This window comes from Pantherophis guttatus, chromosome 6 (assembly GCF_059756535.1).
Source record: "Pantherophis guttatus breed Tessera chromosome 6, ASM5975653v1, whole genome shotgun sequence".
NCBI classification, from domain to species: domain Eukaryota; kingdom Metazoa; phylum Chordata; class Lepidosauria; order Squamata; family Colubridae; genus Pantherophis; species Pantherophis guttatus.
In genome coordinates this window covers 72,450,376-72,465,447 of record NC_142068.1, presented here as the reverse complement: position 1 = coordinate 72,465,447, position 15,072 = coordinate 72,450,376, and the positions used below count along the sequence as shown (strand labels likewise).

The window sequence follows — 15,072 nt, the reverse complement described above, 5'->3', positions numbered from 1 at the left end:
CTTTTCACATGTTAGCTCAGTTGCTTTTATGCCTGGAAAGCTTTTCATTGCCTTCTCATAATACGGAACCTATCATAGTTTATCCTTTGCTAAAATTTCAGCCTGTCAAGTGTGGGTTTCTGGCAGTAGCAACTAGATCCATTGATCTATCAGACCTTATGCAGGACTCCAATCTAATCCCTCTGAAAACATGTCTTAATACTGAAGGATGGCTGGCTATGAATCAGACGTAGCTTTCTTCTCTTTTTCCAATATTGTTTTGGACATTTTGACAATTGTTTCCACTTTTCCATTGCTCTGGATGTAGCAGGGAAAGCAGTTTTTATGCTCAAATTCCTACTGTGTTCAGAAAAAAAATGAATCCTTCTAGGGTAAATTGTACCTTGTAGTTTAAGAATGTAACAGCCGTGGTGGCACAGTGGTTAGAATGCAGTATTGCAGACTAACTCTGCCCACTGCCAGCAGTTCGATCCTAATCAGCTCAAGGTTGACTCTCCTTTCCATCCTTCCGAGGTCAGTAAAATGAGGACCCAGATTGTTGGGGGCTGATGCTTAGAGGGTGCTAAAAAGTGCTGCGAAGCTGTATATATGTCAAATGCTATTGTTCTTACTTTAATTTTTTTCACTGCAGCCACAGTGACACTTCAGCTTACAGTTTACTGTTTGAGATCAGCTATATATCACTAAGTCTATTTCACACAAAAATTAAGATAATAAGACTACAGGGAGAAGATAGATTTTTCTGCTGCCATAAACAACAGATCTAGTCTCGTCATTTCCCAGGATCAATACAGTCTCATTTTCCTTTTTGTCCCCCAATGATATCAAAAGACTGTGGTTTTCCATGTATATTTCCAAGTGGGAATTCATACCATGTTGACACGCAGTTATGCAACCCAATGCCCTATATAAGAGAAATATGTCCTTGTCATTAAGCATAACCCAAGGCTTCACTTACTCCTGAATCAAATGCACACACACATCGGACTCTCTGAAGTTCTTTTTCTAACAAGTGGAGTTGAGTTTTCAGTGGTAATTTATGCTTTATTTCAGTCAACCTTCCAGGATGTTACTTTTTGCTTATAGAAGTTCACCTGGTGAAGATATTCACCACTGTGGCAAAACTTCACCTTATTTTGTAGCCTTCTTTGTAACCTATAAACCCATGATGGAGAACCTATGGCACGCATGCCACAGATGGCACATGGAGCCATATCTGTGGGCACACGAGCATTACCCTAGCTCAACTCCAGCGCACATGCGTGCACTGGCCAGCTAATTTTTGGGCCTTCGGGGCCAACCAGAAGTTGGGAAACGGGCTTTTCCGGCCTCCGGAGAGCCTCCAGGGGGGTGGGGAAGGCTGTTTTCACCCTCCCCAGAATCCTAGAAAGCCTCTGGCGCCTGGGGAGGGCAAAAAACAGGCCTACAGGGCCCACCAGGCCATCACATGCCAAAAGCGGGGGGAGTGAGGAGGGGTCACGCATGCAGGTGCAGTGGGTGGGACGCATTGAATTATGGGTGTGGGCACATGTGCACACAACCCCTCCGCTCTCCCCCCACTTTCGGCACGTGACGGCAAAAAGGTTAGCCATCACTGCTATAAACAATGAAGAAGCTAAATGGGTATTTCAGCATATTCATATTTCCTCCTGTACAAAACTTTTTTTTCCCCCACTTGGCTTAGAGAGGGATGTTCTGTTTAAGTATCTGCCAGTATGAGTTGTTGACCTGGGTGATATTTGCACACATCATAACTATTGTAATCTCGTCTGCATATGTTGAAGGCACTTTGGGGCACTCTGCAATGGTTTCCACATAATAGTTTCCAGACATTTATGATCCAGTTGGATCTATGCTGTCTGACCAAATGTAAACTGATGGAAGCTTTCCATGCCAAATTATACAGCCAACAATTCTTTCTCAATCTATGCGTAACCTCATTTAGTTTCAGATAATGCTCTGCTGGCATACACCATAGGTAGCTGTTACTGTAACAAGGCAGTTCCTAGCCTAGCTCTAAGGCATCACCCTGTAATGCAAATTGCTCTGCTTTTTCAATACCATGTTTCCCCGAAAATAAGACCCTGTCTTATATTTTTTGAACCCCGAAATAAGCGCTTAGCCTTATTTTCAGGGAGGTCTTATTATTTTGGGGTGTGTGGAGCAAGATGGGGCTCCTCTTGCCATCTTACCAGATTTCCAGCTCTGCGTTAAAAAATTTTCAGGGAGAGCTTATTTCTGGGGGGAGGCTTATTTTAGTGCATGCGCTCAAAAGCCCGATTGGGCTTATTATCAGGGGATGTCTTATTTTTGGGGAAACAGTGTATCTTCATAGAACATAGAATAATAGAGTTGGAAGGGGCCTTGGAGGCCTTCTAGTCCAACCCCCTGTTCAAGCAGAAGACCTTATATCATTTCAGACAAATGGTTGTCCAGTCTCTTTTTGAAAGCCTTCAGTGATGGAGCACGCACAACTTGTGAAGTCAAGTTGTTCCATTTATTGATTGCACTGTTAGGAAATCTCTCCTTAGTTCTAGGTTGCTTCTCTCCCGGGTTAGTTTCCAACCATTGTTTCTTGCTTGCCTATTGGAGCTTTGGAAAATAGTTTGAGTCCTCGTCATTGTAGGAGCCCCTCAAATATTGGAATATTGGAATATTCATTGATAACCTGAATACAGCGAGTCTTATGCTTCCTTCAAACAGACTTCCACGTTTCTTGGTTTCATTCCTTATGTATTCACCATGATACAACTAAATTCATTTGATATTTCCAGAATTATTGCTATCACACTTCACCAGCATACCACAAGCACCTGTAGACATACTTTAGATGTTGCCACTGGGGGTCAAATGTATTTCTGTGGATGATTTACTTTAATTGCAAGATAATGCTAAATAAGGCAAAGTCATGGGACATCCATGGTACAAGAATGTTCTAAAGTACTAATCACAAAAAAGTATTTTGTCAACGTATTTGGTCTTTAGTCATAACCTTGTCAAATATGACACAATGAATATATTAGGAATATATTAGGTTTTATAAAGGACAGCTTTATGGTACGGGACTATTAATTTTATAAGTTGTTCTCAGTATTGTTTGAATAAAAATCAATTCTAAAAAATTAAAGTATTTTACACATGAAGTATTGTACACATAAAGTATTGTACAAATTTGCAATATATATTATATCTGTTTGCCACAGACAGTCGCTCTACATTTTATTTCTGAAGATTTAAACAGGAATTTTAGAATATCATTCTGCTCTACCACGATAGCTGATCTCATTCATAAATAGGGTTATAAGCCAGATGAGTAAAATGTATCACATTTATTTGCACACCAGCTTTTAGCCTATAACTGGGCCATTTTCAATTCATTTTTTGCTAGGACCAAGAACCTGCCTTCACTCATCTCAAAGCACCAGAAATGTCAGTTTTGGGACCTTCTAGCAAATCCCAGCAATTGCACTTCTTCTCTGTGTGTCTCTGTGCGTGCATATGTTGCATAATACATTATTATAGCTCTGAGGCAGTGCAATAAACGAAGTTAGTGCATTCTTTAAAAAAAACACCACAGCAATAACAATAAATGAATATTTTAGTCATATTTTCTTTTTTTATAACCCATTTAGTATATTGCTTTTCCTCTGCTGACTTCCAAGACTGATCATCTCTGTTATGTGAAGTATATGGGCTATTTCTCCAATAGCCTTTTAGATCAGCTATGTTTCTCTTCCTATCAGCAACATATCACTTGGCTATAATGATTTCAAATTACAAATCTTTATTGTTAAAATTTTTCTTTAGCGGTATCAACATGCAGGCATTTTAAATAAAATAAATTAATAGATGAGCTCCTGTGTTACAGAAGGAGACAAGCTGAATTACTCTGGAAAATGGATCAGTTATAAATTAACATTACAACAGTTCTGTACTTAATTATTTTATGGAATGACAAAATGGAATGGAAATAGCTAAAACCTATCTCTGATTTATTTATTGTCACCGAAGTAATTGAAGTCTTGCCCCATCCCAGATAAATGGAATAGAGAATATAAAGTTAAAAATAAGAAGCAGCTTCTTTTAAGCACATACTCAGCCGAGAAATCAATTTTTAATATCAACTTTGTCCGTCCTGCTTTTCCTGTATTGTTTTTTCTCCAGCTATAAAATGAAGGGGGGAGATTTTTCCTTTTTGTTTTTGATTCTATCAAACAATTGCAAAACAAAATTCTAGCTAATTTACTACAGAGTAAATACAGAGATGATGTCAGTCTATTTTTTTCTGCTCCTCCTAGTCTAAGCAATCAGTTTGTCCCTCTCCTCCATCCTTCTGTGGTATCACACCAGCTAAACCATTATTTTATTCTTAACTTTCTCATGTTTCTGGATTCAGTATAGCAGAAAAATTTTGGTTTCTAGGCAACTGTTATCTGATATAGAAGAACAAATGTGGGTAAAGATCACAAAGAAACAAAGGGCCAAAGTACCCACATGAGTAGTGATGGAGTTACTATTTCTCCTATAGCTAGATACCCATGTGGAAAAGCAAGAGAAAACACCCAAACACCCAACACAAACAAATGTTGTTAGCCTTAAGACAACTACTTAGTAAACTAGTTCTGATATACCTGCTTAACATATTTATTCAAAGCACATTTGCAAGTGGTATGCATATGTTCCATTTTTCTTTTATCTCCTTTTAATTCCTTTAGCCACTTATGAAAAACAGTATGGCTTGCAAACTAAGTCCCAATTATTAATCTGGTTAATTCTGAATGCAAATGCATTCTAAATCTGGAGATAATGCTAATGTCACAAAAATAAAAGCCAGTTGACATGATTGATCTTTCAAGTCTCGAATCCAAGCATAGCAAACTTCTGTCTTTCTGGTTCTCCACAGTCCCACATTCTTCATATTTGTGATTTGGATTTAAGAGAAATATCTCCTTTCCTCCACTGCCTACACAGCATTCCAAATTTGGCAACATTTAACATAACATCCCCTCTATATATGCATATACAATGAGCCACATTCCCCAATCGTGACATACCAGATCCAAATAAAGATGTAATTATAAAACACAATGCATGTTGCCGATGCTCTCTGTTCAGCAACTGTGACCCGGAAATTCACCCCACCCATTTATAAATTGTTTCAGCTTCGCCCCTCCCCCTGGCAGTTTAGAAGCTAAACTTGTTTTCCATCACTTTATCACAAATTTGCACAGGGAAGAACTCATAAAGTACTAGAATCACTTATTGAACTCCCTGACTTGAAGATTTCAAACTGGAAGAGACCTTGAAGTTAGGGATAGGGTTAGGGATTTCAGGCAGGTTTCTTCTTAAAAATCTCCAGTGATGGAGCAACCACAACTTCTGAACGCAAAGCATTCCACTGGTTAATTGTCCTCACTGTTAGGAAGTTTCTCCTTAATTCCAGGTTGCTTCTCTCCTTGATAAGTTTCCATCCATTGCTTCTTGTCCTGCCCTCTGGTGCTTTGGAGAATAGTTTGGCCCAGTGGTGAATGGTAGGGAAATTCAAAATTTTTCCCTACCGGTTCTGTGGGCGAGGCTTGGTGGTCATGGCTTGGTGGTCATGTGACCAATTTCTCAATCATGAAAGCAGCTACCGGTATGTCTTTTTCCAAGCTAAATACAGCTATTGTAGAAGTTTTGTGTAGGTTATTTAACAATTCTGGCCAAAAGTAAACTAGTGTGGAATTTGGTTATAAAGCATTATGAAAAGTGAAAACAAAGTCAATGTATTGTCACAGACCTAATTTGCAATATGAACATAATAGCTTTCAGTTTCAGTAACTTGAATGATTCTTAAATTCTTCAAAACCCCACAATACTATTTTTAACTTTAAAAGTGGGAGAATGTTGAAGTAACAATTTCTAATAATACAGTACTATCTTCTAATAACGTTATTATTTTTTAAATTTATATGGCCATAACATCTCGCTTGAAGTAACTCCAGGAAATGTACAACAAAACGTAATGCAGGGGTGAAATGCTCCCGGTTTGGACCGAATCGGGCGATCCGGTAGCGATCATTGCGGTTGGTTCAGCGATCCGGTAGTGATGGCAGAGTGAAGCTCCGCCCACCCACCCAGGTGTCATTACTTCCTGGTTTTAACCAGGAAGTAACGTGTTTTTTACCTTCTGCACATGTGCAGAAGGTTTTGCACATGCACAGAAGGTCCGCGTGTGCAGGTGATGCGTGCACGAGCGAAGGCGAGAGCACATGCACTTCCGAACCGGTAAGGAAGGTAAGTAGATTTCACCCCTGACGTAATGGGATATATGACTAGCCTTTGATGGATATATTACTAATGTTTGGATTAAGATTATTAAAGGAAGTCCTAAAGTGGACAAACCTTCATTATTTGGTTGTGTTTGTAGTAACAGCTCAAAATTCATTTTCACACAGGTATGAACAGGAAAGTTCTTTAATCTTTTTTTTTTCTCTCTTCAAAGCTGAGATCCTTTGTGACATTTCAGCTCAAAGTCTTCTGGGTTGTTCAATATGACATTTGATCTTGAAATCTGCTCACAGAACTTCTTTATTAGGTTGCTTGTACGACAACTCTCATGTTGCACAGAAAATAGTTTAAGAAACATTTCCCTAAACAATCTGTAATAAAGGGATAATGGAATTTCACAATAAAAAGAGAAGTCCTCCAGGTACATACAATACATTCATCTAAACAAAGTGCGTAGAACAGAAGGTAAGCCAAGCATGTCTTTAAATTTTGAATTATCCTGCAGGCATTAGTTTTCTTTGACTACTGTTAAGGGAACTGGGTTTTTATAATATCTAGACGACCACATGTTGTCAATCTCTACTATATAGCAATAGCAATAGGACTTAGACTTATGTACTACTCCATAGTGCTTTACAGTTTTACAGACGTTTACATAATCAGCATATTGCCCCCAAAGTCTGGGTCCTCATTTTACTGACCTCAGAAGGATGGAAAGGCGGAGTCAGTCTTGAGCTGGTCAGGATCGAATTCTAAGCTGTGGGCAGAGTTAGTCTGCAATACTGCATTCTAAACACTGCACCACCAGGACTCAGTGCCACCCCTATTGCAATATACTGTTCTAAGTCATACATCATCATCAGATACATACAGATATACAATACTAGTTTGCTATTGTTTTTGTCAAGTCTTCAAAATCCCCAATGCAACTTTTGTAATAACTCTTAGAAAAAAATTCTGCATGGACAAAACCTATCCCATCTTCCATTTTCAACTAAATATTTCTAACAACAGTCACTCAGAAATATTCTGGAACTGGATTCATATACATTAAGTCATACTTGGTTTGTCTAGTGCAGAATAGCATGCTGTGTGAATCCAGATTTTGGATTATGGTTCAGCATGCTGTATAAATCCTGTGGTTTATTCAACAACGCATAATCCAATGCAATGTATGAACACAGCCAGTCTCTGATTCTAGAAATTTTGAAAGACATTTTACTTAATTGTTGTATGCGGTGATAATCTTACCTTCCATGAATTTATCAGAAACACACACACCCCTTTAAAGACATCAGCATTAGTGGCTATCACTTACACTTTGTGAAAGCATGTTCTATAATTGAGTTATGTACTGGATAAACTTCATTCAGCTTCATTGCATAGCCCTGTTTTAGTAATGATGAAAATGCTTTGCTTACAATAATTTGTTATGTGTATATTACAATAATTTGTGTATGATTTGGTCAGTCTATCCTGCGGCACAGTGGGATGGCTCAGAACAAATGTTGATTTAACTGCTAACCTTCTGTTCCAATCCTGGGCCTCCCTGATAATCCAGGTTAATTATCCATAGTTCATATCAGAGGTTCTACCTACCTTTACTACTGGTTTGCAATGGGGCCGCGCGCACACATGCTTGCTTTGCTCGTGCGCATGCACAGAAGCATTCTGATGATGTCGGGGTCAGTGGGCGGAGCCTCCCACTGGTTTTACTACCGGTTCTATAGAACCGGTCCGAACTGGGGGCAACCCACCACTGGTTCATATCTCCCATTAGCAAATCACAAACAGCCATCAGAAATCACAAGCAGCCATATGAAAGAATTGAAGAAGCAAGCATTAATGAAATATCTGACAGGGTGGGTTGCTCTCAAATCATTGTGTTCCTTGCTACCAACCCACAATTGCTTGCATCTTCAGAAATGGAAATTCAGTCTTGTCCTGCTTCAAAGTCTCAATGATTGACTCACCAATAGTTGCTATGATATCTCTGGATTACTCCAAGATCGAGAGATAATAGCAATGCAAACCAAAACAGTCCCAAATGCTTGCCTGAATGAATTGCTCTCAACTAGCAGTACAAAAAGGAATAATCCAGTCCAAAGTTTTATGGTTTCTTATACAAACAGGGACATCACACAACAGCTGAAAATCAGTGTTGCTTCCAGCAAAAAAAATATGTCTCAGAGTTACTTCTTATATCAGGCTACAGCCAGCTGTCATCAATCAAGACCTTTATCCCTTGCTTGGCAAGAAGCCTAATAGAACAAGGTTGCCCTGTTCTTTGCTCTATTCACCAGATGCAAGGGCTGAGAGACCTTACATCATGAGTGTCAAACTTGATCGCGTCATGTGACATATCGTGAAGTATCATGACTTGTTTGCCTTTGTGGAACCAGGGTGGGCGTGGCCTGCATGTGACTCATTCGGCCTGTGAGCCGCCAGTTTGACAGGCCAGCCTTACATCGTCAAAATCATCTGATTGCTTCAGCTGTTCAGATGGTACCTGTGTGTGATGATTCTTGGCTTTGTGTCTCCTCAAACTGACATTCTTCAGGTTCTACTGGAACCTCTTCTTTATTCTCTGAGTTATCTGAGTCCTGGGCCATCAAGGCAAGGATATATATAAGTAAAGGTAAAGGTTCCCCTCACACATATGTGCTAGTCATTCCCGACTCTAGGGGGTGGTGCTCATCTCTGTTTCAAAGCCGAAGAGCCAGGACTGTTCGAATATGTCTCTGTAGTCATGTGACCGGCATGACTAAACGCCAAAGGTGCACAGAACGCTGTTACCTTCCCACCAAAGGTGGTTCCTATTTTTCTACTTGCATTTTTTATGTGCTTTCGAACTGCTAGATTGGCAGAAACTGGGACAAGTAACGGGAGCTCTTCCTGTAACGCTAGGGTTTCGAACCACTGAACTGCTGACTCTTCTAAGATGCTGACAAGCTCAGCATCTTAGCCACTGAGCCACTGCATCCCTCAACATATATATATCAGAGGGTAAAAAAGTCAATTTGGCAACGATGATCCCACAAATTGAAGCCCTACTCCTTTTTCATATGTATTGTGTACACAAAAGAAATATATAACTTCAATTACGTAGTTATGAATTGCCATCTTAATTTCTTTGGCACCCTTCTGAACATCTCCACTTTGGGGCTAAGAGAAATTTTGAATTGAAAAACCGTTTGCTCTTCTTCGCTGTCCACCAGTGAAATATAAATCTCTCATTGTGCATGCTTATAAGACAATGTTTTAATGAATGTCATTAGTTAACATCAGTGGTGAAATTCAAATTTTTTTACTACCAGTTCTGTGGGCGTGGCTTGGTGAGCATGGTGTGGTTTGGTGGGCGTGGCAGGGGAAGGATACTGCAAAATCTCCATTCCCACCCCACTCCAGGGGAAGGATACTGCAAAATCCCCATTCCCACCCCACTCTGCGGCCAGCCAAAGGTGGTATTTGCCGGTTCTCTGAACTACTCAAAATTTCCGCTACCGGTTCTCCAGAACCTGTCAGAACCTGCTGGATTTCATCCCGGTTAACATTCATTTTACCAAAAAGGCAGTTGGTTTATTTATTTATTTATATCCCACCTTTATTATTTTTAGAAATAACTCAAGGCAGCGAACATAACCAACACACCTTCCTCCTTCTATCTTCCCCACAACAACAATCCTGTGAGGTGAGTTGGCCTCAAAGACAGTGACTGACGCAAGGTCAAGATCCTTCATTCTTCCACCTCAACTCCACCACATATAAGAAGGAGTATAAGGGTTTCTTCTGAACATCCCTTCCCTCAACCTGGGTGAATTTTGAAATAAGTGTTTCAACCACAAGGATTATTTGCCTCTTCAAATAAAACTTTTAAAGTATCATAATTTAAAACACTGCACTAATTCTATAATATTTGTGTCTTAAATGTTTTACTATGACATAATCAAAAATTACATTTAATGTTACAATTTGAGAAAATAAAGCTTTTTTTTTTTGTAATCTTATTCTAAATTCAGGAATGGGGTTACTATATATTACCTCCAATTAGCTTAAGATCCCCAAATTAAATTTAAGGTGTCCTTATTCATAACAATTACATATTTTATTATAAAATATGCTAGTCTCATTAAAGATACAAATCCAACTTTCTATCATACATGTCTCCCTTATTTCTTTGCTTGTAGTAACTCCAGTGACATTTCCAGAAAAATGCACAATTAGTGTGCTCAGTTTATATCTCATTTTAGCTGTTAAGCATTCCATTAGTGACAATATTACTGATATAACAGCATAAAAGGGCAGGATTTTAAGTGTCTTATCTCCGGTCATAAGGATATTGCACTTCAGCAAAGAGTTACATTTCCTTTTTGCCATTCAAACACACAATTGTAAATTCTGCAGTTTTTCTTAAATGTCAATATTCTGTTACAAATGCATTAATAAATGCAGTGTGTATCTCTAGCCATTTAATTAGTGCAAGGCCTCTTTTTTCTTTACTTTTTCTATAAAACATACTCAAGATTCTTTCTCGTCTTTTTTTTTTAAAGCATTTGATGTTTCCGTAAATGGTTTAAAGCTTTAATATGCATCACACCCATCAGACTCTAGGTTGGGGGGGGGAGATATATAGTCTCAAGGAACAATTGTGCCCTCTAGTGTCTAGTTTTCTGTAACTAATTCTGAACTATCTCAATAATTCAATAAGTATGAGACAAACTCTTTTCAAGTGCTGAACTGCTAATGCAAGCATTTAACAAGTAAATCATTTGCATATGTCTGGGGAAAATATTAAAAATAGTCTTCATAAAATTAATTAAAAATATCTAATTAAACTTTCATTTGTATGCTCAACCGTTAATCTATGTAGCACCTTTACGAATAAGCTACATCTCAAAAATATGGAGCTCTGTAATTTCAGTGTGTGCTGAACACAGAACCTTAATTCTTGTCCTATTACTTTTTATAATTATATTTTTATTATATATTCAGATAGCATCTGCACACTCATCTTTCTATCGGTATAACTTTTCTGTCAGTTTTTGGACGCTCCAAATTTGTTGCAGCACAAGTCTCATCATCCTCATTGCTCAATCAGCCTGCCTAACTAGGGCTGATAAGACTAACAATATTTAGAACTAAGGTTTAACAACATTCCAGTCCATGATCTAAAGGGCAGTTCTGTCAAGTTTCGAGGTCGTCTCAAATAAATTACATTTCAAACAAAGTCAATGAAGAAAACTCCCATTTATTCAGCACGACATTCAAAGTCCGACTCATCGTAACCAACACTGACTTCCAGACCCAAAACCCTCCCTTTCCGTTCCCCACTCCCCTGCACTCATTGGCCATCTTCCAAGTCACTCTACCCCTATTTACTACTCCAACTCAAAGGAATTCCCCCCCTCCCATCCCATCTCCTAGGGGATATTATCTCCAGAGAAAATAAGTAGGTGAAAAGTCAAACGTCCCTTTCCAGACGCCTCCGCTCCTCCTTCTTATGTCAGCACTAGAGTAAAGGCAGCTTGAAGTGCTGACAAGTACATTGTTGATTTATTGTTTTGAATGGTATCTGGCATCCTGAGTGTATGTCAAAGCACTGTCTGTACCTTCTAACAAATGGAAGTAACAACAGTATCTTCACTTGCAGACCAATATCTAGATTAGAGATTACAGCTTGCATGGAATAGAATGAGAATGTTTGGCTTTGGTTCGGTTTATGGTATAATGATTAAATTATACCAAATCTGATTGGTGGGTGTGGCAAAAGCTGATACCTTGTCTCTTCTTTGCCTATCCTATTAAACAGCATTATTTGAAAAACCACCATTGACCAAAGCAATGACAGGTTGAACAGCGCAATATTTATAAAACAGTATCGACCTGTTAGTGGCACAGCATATGGAAGTTTAGAAAAGTAACAGGAGTAAATGGCAAAGAGAATGAATTAATGAATAAAATGGGAAAGAAACAAGTGTGATGAGAGATGCTGCATATGGGAGGGGCCATTTTTTGGCAATATCTAAAAGGGATCTTGAAGAAAATATTGACACAAAAGAAGAGAAGTGAAATATCTGCTTGAGAAAGAGAAAGCTGGAATCCTGTATGAAAATATATTAAAAACAGGGGACTTCCAGGAAAGAAATGGCACACTGAAGTAAAACAACGCTGACAACTGGGGGAGAATGAAGAGCCGGGAATAGATTGGCTCTCTTCCTCTCCTTGTCTGGAGAGGACTTGAGATCAACCACAAGTGCTCCGGACAGCTGTTTCTTGTGAGAGGATCACAAGACACACTGTCGCTGGTCGGTTTTGAGATCTGTGAGATGAGCAAATAGCCATATTGCATAAACCACAGTCAGCACCTACAAAAGGACATTGGGCTCACATTCTTCTTTTTATAATCACTTTCAGGAATTGCTTATTAACTGCTTTTCAGCTGATGTCTTAATAATTAAAAGGGATATACAAATAACAAACCAAGAAAGTGACCTGAATAATCTTCCTATACTGGATTTTCAAAAGAGATTTATTAAAGCTTTGAAGAATTCTGTGAGAAGAGACAAATAAAAAATGAAAGAAATTGAGCACTAGGACGTCATTTAAAGGAATTAAAATTCAATATTGTTAAAAGTTAAAGGAAGGAATATAAAGCTGGTTTGCTTGATCAGAGTTAACATAGATATGTTATGATCTTTGATAACCCTTAATGGACATTTGACAATCATGACTCAAATGATGAGGATTATTAAGGATTGGTTTATAGATGAGTGATGGGATATGGGAAGAAAAGATCATTTGTTGTATTTTAAGAGAAGGTGATAATTACAAAAAAGAATGCTTGGTAGAATGATAGAAGATAGAATGATAGAATGAGAAAGATAACATCATCTGAGCATGTTCATTATCCTCAATAAGAGAAGCTAGACCATAGGGACCCCAAGGCAGTGCCTCTATATAATGGCTCCTACCATAACAAATAGTATCTTTTCATAAACTAGTCTGGCACCCCAACTTTGATATTATGTTATGAAGCAGTAGTAACTGAGTTATTTTATAGGCCTTTGAGAGATAACCTCCCTAATTATAGTGTGTGCCTGTGGCATACTGTTCTGCCCCAGCTCCGGATTTCCGAGGATATTGACACACACTAACGGTCCTTATCAAATTTATTAAGTAGCAAGAATAAAAAAGACTGGCAAAGGTTGGCAACCAGCTCAGAAAACAAGATATGATAAACCAAAATACTCTGATAGTAAATACGAGTTGTTTCCAGCAAGAAAGCACTAGCTGCGTGCGACTTAAATAGGCTAAGGGAGTGGCCAATTATCCTCAAGCCCTACTCTCAAGTAGACCTCCTCCTCCTGAGTAGCCACTCCTGCCTTTTGGCAGCCCTGCGTGCTCGAGCATTGAGGAGAGGCTCCTCCACTTCGCTCTCTCCACTTGAAGGAACCTCTGGAGGTTCTGAAGGCCCTGGCTGAGTCTCTGCCTCTGGCACCACATCCTCTTCAGCCTCCTCGCTGTCCGACGCAAGCGCTGGCTACACAAGCTGCTGGCGCAACACCAAACCAGCCTCCTCTTTGTTGGGATCAGCCACGATCCACCCAGGCCACTGGCGGGTCACAACACATACAAGACTGGATGTACATATTGCTCTGTTCAATTGTTTTATCTCAACTGATTGATATACTTTTATTATGTATTGGTTTTGTGTGTTCATGCTCATCAATCTCACAGATAAGATTTGGCAATCTACGTGTTTAATAAATGAATAAATATTGTTGCCACAAATGCAAGGAAAGAAGCATGGTTAAGTTTCAGTAACCTGAAACTTGAAAAATGGCTTTGAAAGTTGACAGAGATAGCTAAAGAAGCATAAAAGTGATAAAGCAGATCGTGAACTGGGGGAATACCAGAGAGAGTATTTTAGGTTCTCTGTGGTAATGATTGTGCTGGCCCAATCATAAAAGTGAAATTTAGACTTTATAAATGTTCTTGAAAAATGAAGAGGCTTCAGATGTAGATGGCATACCTGAAGGAACAGTAAAATAAAGTTGTGGCAAGACTGCCTTTGTGCCTGATGAATGGAAGAATGCCATTCACTACAGAAAGAAATGTAGCAAAATAAATGAAAAAACTATCAAGGAGTTCATTTCTGAAATGGGTTTGGCAAAATTCTGATAACAAGTGTTTTGAAATATTTCTAGAAGGACTACCAGATTCTGTAACAGCTTTGTTCCCTATGCCATCCGTCTGGTAACCTTGCAAGATTCGTTTTTCTTGCCATGTACATGTATACATCCAAACTAGACTGTGTTGGTCCTCTGTGTCACATAATGTATGTGGACACATGCATAATGTTCTAGTTAGTTAGTTAGTTAGTTAGTTAGTTAGTTAGTTAGTTAGTTAGCTAGCTAGCTAGCTAGCTAGCTAGTTAGTCATGTTTATGTAGTGTATATTGGAGATGGTGAGCCTTTAAGAGCTGTATGCAACGAAATTTCATTTTAATGTTTGCCTATTAGGGTACTTTCAAAGTGACAATAAAGGAATAGAATAGAATAGAATAGAATAGAATAGAATAGAATAGAATAGAATAGAATAGAATAGAATAGAATAGAATAGAATAGAATAGAATAGAACAGAACAGAACAGAACAGAATAGCAGAGTTGGAAGGGACCTTGGAGGTCTTCTAGTCCAACTCCCAGCTTAGGCAGGAAACTCTACACCACTTCAGACAAATGGTTATTATTCTATTCTATTCTATTCTATTCTATTCTATTCTATTCTATTCTATTCTATTC

General features: G+C 38.7%; 1 protein-coding gene across 1 annotated transcript in view; it reads right to left on the bottom strand.

The window, feature by feature from the left end:
* The window catches only part of PRKG1 (protein kinase cGMP-dependent 1), an 873,884-nt gene that overhangs the window by 779,485 nt on the left and 79,327 nt on the right, over window positions 1–15,072 (bottom strand). The window lies entirely within an intron of this gene.